This window comes from Loxodonta africana, unplaced genomic scaffold (genome assembly GCF_030014295.1).
Source record: "Loxodonta africana isolate mLoxAfr1 unplaced genomic scaffold, mLoxAfr1.hap2 scaffold_455, whole genome shotgun sequence".
NCBI classification, from domain to species: domain Eukaryota; kingdom Metazoa; phylum Chordata; class Mammalia; order Proboscidea; family Elephantidae; genus Loxodonta; species Loxodonta africana.
In genome coordinates, this window is record NW_026975170.1 from 112,270 (window position 1) to 118,930 (window position 6,661).

General features: G+C 39.4%; 1 pseudogene; it reads left to right on the forward strand.

Moving 5' to 3' along the window:
• The first annotated feature begins 396 nt into the window (after positions 1–396).
• Positions 397–5,035, forward strand: LOC135229706 (olfactory receptor 14A16-like; annotated as a pseudogene).
• The last annotated feature ends 1,626 nt before the right edge of the window (positions 5,036–6,661 follow it).

Below are 6,661 nucleotides of genomic sequence, written 5' to 3' on the forward strand. Positions count from 1 at the left end.
ATGGCAGCTACATGCTCTTTATGAACAATTGAGGGGCAGAATAGGATGTGCAGATACTTCTAGGATTCTATTCAGTCTTTAAAGAGCCCATGCATGATCTGCTTAATGTGAAAACTTGATAAAAACTTCGGTGATCCAGTTCTAATCTATCATATGTGCAAGACATATTTCACTGCCCTAGACAACCAGAAGGTAAATTATTCTAGCCTGCTCTTAAAGACTATGTTATTATAATTTACTGTGCATTAGTTTAAAATTATAGTTTGTAAGATGTAACTCCCTGAGACCACTCTACCCACCAACCCTAATGCCCTTAAAATGCCCCTCAGGACACAGTAGAATCAATTAGAGAACCAACAAAAGAGGCAGGTTCTGAAGATGTAAGTGAATGAAGTAAATGTCACTTTTCTTAAGTTTCTGCAGGCAAAAATCAGCATGCCTCAGAAAAGAGCCAATAAAACAGAATTCTTGCTCATGGGATTTCCTGATGACTGGATGCTACAGAAACTGTATGCAGCTCTCTTCTTCCTCATTTACCTGACAGCACTGATGGGGAACCTCCTCACTGTCACCCTCACTGCCATTGACCGGCGTCTCCAAGCCCCCACGCACTTCTTCCTGAAAAATTTGTCCTTAATTGACACACGCTATATTTCTGTCACTGTCCCCAAGTCCATCATGAACTCTCTAACAGCCGTTCCATCTCCTTCCTAGGATGTGCCTCACAGATTTTTCTTGTCATTTTTTTCGGGGGCACAGAGTTTGCCCTCCTTACAGTCATGTCCTATGACTGCTATGCTGCCATCTGCCATCCTCTGCACTATGAGACCATTATGAGTAGAGGTACCTGTGTGCAGATGGTGGCTGCATCGTGGCTCAGTGGATGTGGCTATGGATCCATTCACGTAGCAGGTACACTTTCTGTGGGCCCAACGTAGTTCATCAGTTTTTCTGTGATATTCCATCATTGCTTACACTTGCTTGTTCTGGGGAGCACATTTTAGAATATGTATTTATCAATGCTAGCTGTTGTTTTGCTTTTGTATGTTTCATTTTAATGGTTGTGTCCTATGTTCATATTTTCTCATCGGTCTTAAGTATTCCATCCACTCAAGGAAGGTACAAAACTGTCTCCACCTGCATGCCCCACCTAACTGTGGTGACCTTGTTTCTCTCTTCTGGATTTATTGCGTACTTAGGTTCGGCCTTGGAATCCCCATCATCAGTGAGCCTCTTTATGTCTGTGTTATACTCCTTGTTACCTCCTACTGTGAATCCTGTCATTTATAGTTTGAGAAACAGGAACATGAAGGTGGCCCTTAGTAAAATCTTTGGTGGAGAAATAGCCTCAAAGATGTAAATGTCTAAAACATTATTTTAATATTTACTAACGTATATCAGATTATTCGGTTTACAGGAATCTGTTTAAGGAAGGCTGCTGGTGCAATGGTTAAGCTCTTGGCTGCTAACCAAAAGTGACTTAGAGGGTCACTATGAGCCAGAATTGACTCAACAGGCATACAACAACAACAAGATTAAAAAAAAAAAACTTAGACATCTATTATCTCATTTTTTCTGCCGCATAGAATGACACATTTTATAGCATTAGATGGGTCTCGATGTCAAAAGTGTCTTGGCAACTTCTAATTCACTGGAAATCTTCCAAGCATTAAGTTCTCATCAATAAGAGCCAGGCTTGGGGTAATATTGTTCATTTCAGATTCATCTTCACCAATGCCATTCACTTTCCTAGTTGGGGCAATTTTATGATAGTTTAAAAATTTACATATTTTAAAACAGTACCCCATTTCATTCTTTCAGTAGTTAAAATGAAGGTGAGTAATTTCAAATTTGTTGTTTTTTTTTTCTCCTTGTTTGTATTGACAAGGACATTATTTACGAACTCAGGGTTTTATAATAAATGTTAATTTCCCAATTGTGGCTTTGCAAATATTACACTCAGAATATTCTTTAAGAGAATTTGTAAACAGAGTCTATTGGTAACGGATGTCATTGGTCAATCACATAAGGACAATTTTAAGACTAGTGATAGTGAATGGTCAAATTGCATAACTCTCATTACGTAGTTCAATCTGAGAAAGAATATGTAATGTTAAACATACAGGAGTAGCATAAGTTATGAGAAACCAAAATTCTTTCATGTCCACACTTTGTATTCTTAAATTTTAAACTTTAGAAACATGTATTTATAAGTTGAATTGAATCTACTTGTTTTTATGTTGTGAGTTGCTGTTGAGTCTTTTTGAACTCATAAAGACCCTGTGTACAACATAAAGAAACACTGCCCCATCCTGTGCCATCCTCACAATCGTTGGTATATTTGAGCCCATTGTTGCAGTCACTGTGTCAATCCATCTCGTTGAGGGTCTTCCACTTTTTCGCTGACCCTTTATTTTACCAAGCATGATGTCCTTCTCCAGGGACTGGTCCCCCTGATAACATGCCCAAAGTATGTGATACAAAGTCTTTCCATCCTGACCTCCAAGGAGCACTCTGGCTGCACTTCCTCCAAGACAGGTTTGTTTGTTCTGGCAGTCTATAAAAATAGTGTAGTCAATATTCTTCTCCAACAGCATAATTCAAATGCATCAATTCTTTTTCGGTCTTCTTTATTCAACTTCTTTATCCAGGTTTCCCATGAATATGAAGTGCTTGAAAACACCATGGTTCAGGTCAGGGGAACTTTAGTCCTCAACTTTACTTTTTCACACTTCAAAGAGGTGTTCTGCAGCAGACTTGCCCAGTGCAATACGTCGTTTAATTTCTTGACTGTTGCTTCTGTGGGTGTTGATTGTGAGTCCAATAAAATTAAATGCTTAACAACTTCAATATTTTCTCCCTTTACCATGATCTTGGTTATTGCGAAGATTTTTGTAAGGATTTTTGTTTTCTTTGTGTTGAGGTGTAATCCACACTGAAGGCTGTAGTTTTTGATCTTCATCAGTAAGTGCTTCAAGTCCTCTTCACTTTCAGCAAGCAAGGTTGTGTCATTTGCATATTGCAGGTTGCTAGTGAGTCCTGATGCCATGTTCTTCTTCATATAGTCTAACTTCTTGAATTATTTATTCAGCATACAGATTGAATAAGTATGGTGAAAGGATGCAACCCGGACACACACCTTTCCTGGCTTTAAACCGTGCACTATCCCCTTGTTTTGATTGACCAATGCCTCTTGGTCTGTGTACAGGTTCTGCATGAGCACAATTACGTGTTCTGGAATTTTAATTCTTCTCATGTTTATCCATAATTTTCTAGGATCCACAAAGTCGAATGCCTGTGCGTAGTCACTAAAGCGAGGGTAAACATCTTTCTGGTTTTCTCTGTCTTCAGCCAAGCGCGTGCACGAGTGTGTGTGTGTGTGTATAAAGGAAACCTGCTGGTGCAATGGTTAACTGCTCAGCTGCTAACTGAAAGGTTGGAGGTTCAAACCCACCAACCACTCCATTATGGTCTGCTTCCATAATGATTATGGCCTTGGGAATACTATGAGGCAGTTCAACCCTATCCTATAAAGTTGCTATGAGTAGAAATTGACATGACAACAATGGTGAGTGGAGATTATATATATATATATATTACATTAAATATATGACTGCCTGTGTGGACAAACGGTTAAGTATTTCAAGAATAATCAAAAGGTTGACATTTCAAATACATCCAGCAGCACCTCCAAAGAATGTCTTGGGGACCTGTTTCCAAAAGAGCACAGCCATTGAAAACCGTATGGAGTGCAATTCTACTGTCACACATTAGGTCGCTATGTGTCACAATCAATTCAGTGACAACTGGGGGTTTATGTATGTATATAAAATAGGTTTCTACCCACTATGCATTCATCAAGATACTTTGCAATTTTGGCAAAGCTACTAGATTCATCTTTCTTTTTCTATAATATGTATAATACATTAATTTGCTATTTAAATATTGAAGTCCTTATCAACTATAGGCAATAAGGACATTAATGTTTAAATAGCAAATTAATGTATTAATGTATTAAATAGCAAATTAACGTATTCCCACACAGCGCACTGAGTGACCCACAAAAAAACAAAAATAACCCATTGCTATTGAGTCGATTCCAACTCATAGCAATTCTATAGGACAGAGTAGAGCTGTCCCATAGGGTATCCAAGAAGTGGTTGGTGCATTCGAACTGCCAATCTTTTGGTTAACATCCAAGGTCTTAACCACTACACCCCCAGGCTCCACAATAAACTCAGTGCCACAGCAGAAGTATTCTATATACTTTTAAGACATCAGATATGACTATTTCCTATAACACAAATTATCTGGTAGATTGTGATATGTGGTTATAATGATTGAAGTGATGTCCCTGTTTAGGCAGGCAACTGAGTACTAGGTAATGAGGTAGTGTATCAGTGAAACATTTGGTCTCAAATGGAAGCTTATACAGCCCACTATCCTAAAATAAGAAGGCAAATTATAGGCACTGATTTAGGTATGTGAGTAAAAGTTTTGGGAAACTGTGTGTGGTTCTCTTCCATTTGCTTATAATTCCTTATAAAACAATACAAGCTAGGTAATCATATGAGAGTCAGGATAGATCTGAAAGGGGTTGAAGTTTCAGAAGAGGGATGTAGATAAAGGAAACCTTTGGGAAAGTGGAGGAATAAATGAACTATAATTTTTTAAAATATTTTTTATTGCACTTTAAGTGAAAGTTTACACATCAAGTCAGTCTGTCACATATAAGCTTATATACACCTTACTACAAACTCCCATTTACTCTCCCCCTAATGAGTCAGCCCGCTCCCTCCCTTCAGTCTGTCCTTTTGTGACAATTTTGCCAGTTTCTAACCCTCTCTACCATCCCATCTCCCCTCCAGACAGGAGATGCCAACACAGTCTCAAGTGTCCACCTGATACAAGTAGCTCACTCTTCATCGGCATGTCTCTCCAACCCATTGTCCAGTCCCTTCCACGTCTGATGAGCTGTCTTCAGGAATGGTTCCTGTCCTGGGCCAATAGCAGGTTTGGGGACCATGACCGCCGGGATTCCTCTAGTCTCAGTCAGACCGTTAAGTCTGGTCTTTTTATGAGAATTTGGGGTCTGCATCCCATGGTTCTCCTGCTCCCTCAGGGGTTCTCTGTTGTGCTCCCTGTCCGGGCAGTCATCGGTTGTGGCTGGGCACCATCTAGTTCTTCTGGTCTCAGGATGATGTAAGTCTCTAGTTCATGTGGCCCTTTCAGTCTCTTGGGCTCATAGTTATCGTGTGACCTTGGTGTTCTTCATTCTCCTTTGATCCAGGTGGGTTGAGACCAATTGATGCATCTTAGATGACCATTTGTTAGCATTTAAGACCCCAGAAGCCACACTTCAAAGTGGGATGCAGTTTGTTTTCATAATAGAATTTATTTTGCCGATTGACTTAGGAGTCCCCTTAAGCCATAGTCCCCAAACCCCCGCCCTTGCTCCGCTGACCTTCAAAGCATTCAGTTTATCCCGGAAACTTCTTTGCTTTTGGTCCAGTCCAGTTGAGCTGACCTTCCCTGTATTCAGTATTGTCCTTCCCTTCACCTAAAACTAATCAGTAAATAACCCTCTCCTACCCTTCCTCCCTCCCTCCTCTCTTAACCACAAAAGAATGTGTTCTTCTCAGTTTATACTATTTCTCAAGATCTTATAATAGTGGTCTTATACAATATTTGTCCTTTTGCCTCTGACTAATTTCACTCAGCATAATGCCTTCCAGGTTCCTGCATGTTATGAAATGTTTCACAGATTCGTCATTGTTCTTTATCGATGCGTAGTATTCCATTGTGTGAATATACCATAATTCATTTAACCACTCATCTGTTGGTGGACCCCATGGTTGCTTCCAGCTTTTTGCTATTGTAAATAGAGCTGCAATAAACATGGGTGTGCATAGATCTCTTTGTGTAAAGGCTCTTATTTCTCTAGGGTATATTCTGAGGAGTGGGATTTCTGGGTTGTATGGTAGTTCTATTTCTAACTTTTTAAGGAAACGCCAGATAGATTTCCAAAGTGGTTGTACCATTTTACATTCCCACCAGCAGTGCATAGGAATTCCAATCTCTCTGCAGCCTCTCCAACATTTATTATTTCGTGTTTTTTGGATTAATGCCAGCCTTGTTGGAGTGAGATGGAATCTCATCGTAGTTTTAATTTGCATTTCTCTAATGGCTAATGACCGAGAGCATTTTCTCATGTATCTGTTAGCTGCCTGAATATCTTCTTTAGTGAAGTGTGTGTTCATATCCTTTGCCCACTGCTTGATTGGGTTGTTTGTCTTTTTGTGGTTGAGTTTTAACAGAATCATATAGATTTTAGAGATCAGGTGCTGGTCGGAGATGTCATAGCTGAAAAATTTTTCCCAATCTGTAGGTGGTCTTTTTACTCTTTTGGTGAAGTCTTTAGATGAGCATAGGTGTTTGATTTTTAGGAGCTCCCAGTTATCTGGTTTCTCTTCGTCATTTTTGGTAGTGTTTTGTATTCTGTTTCTGCCTTGTATTAGGGCTCCTAAGGTTGTCTCTATTTTTTCTTCCATGATCTTTATCCTTTTAGTCTTTATGTTTAGGTCTTTGATCCACTTGGAGTTACTTTTTGTACATGGTGTGACGTATGGGTCCTGTTTCATTTTTTTGCAAATGGATATCC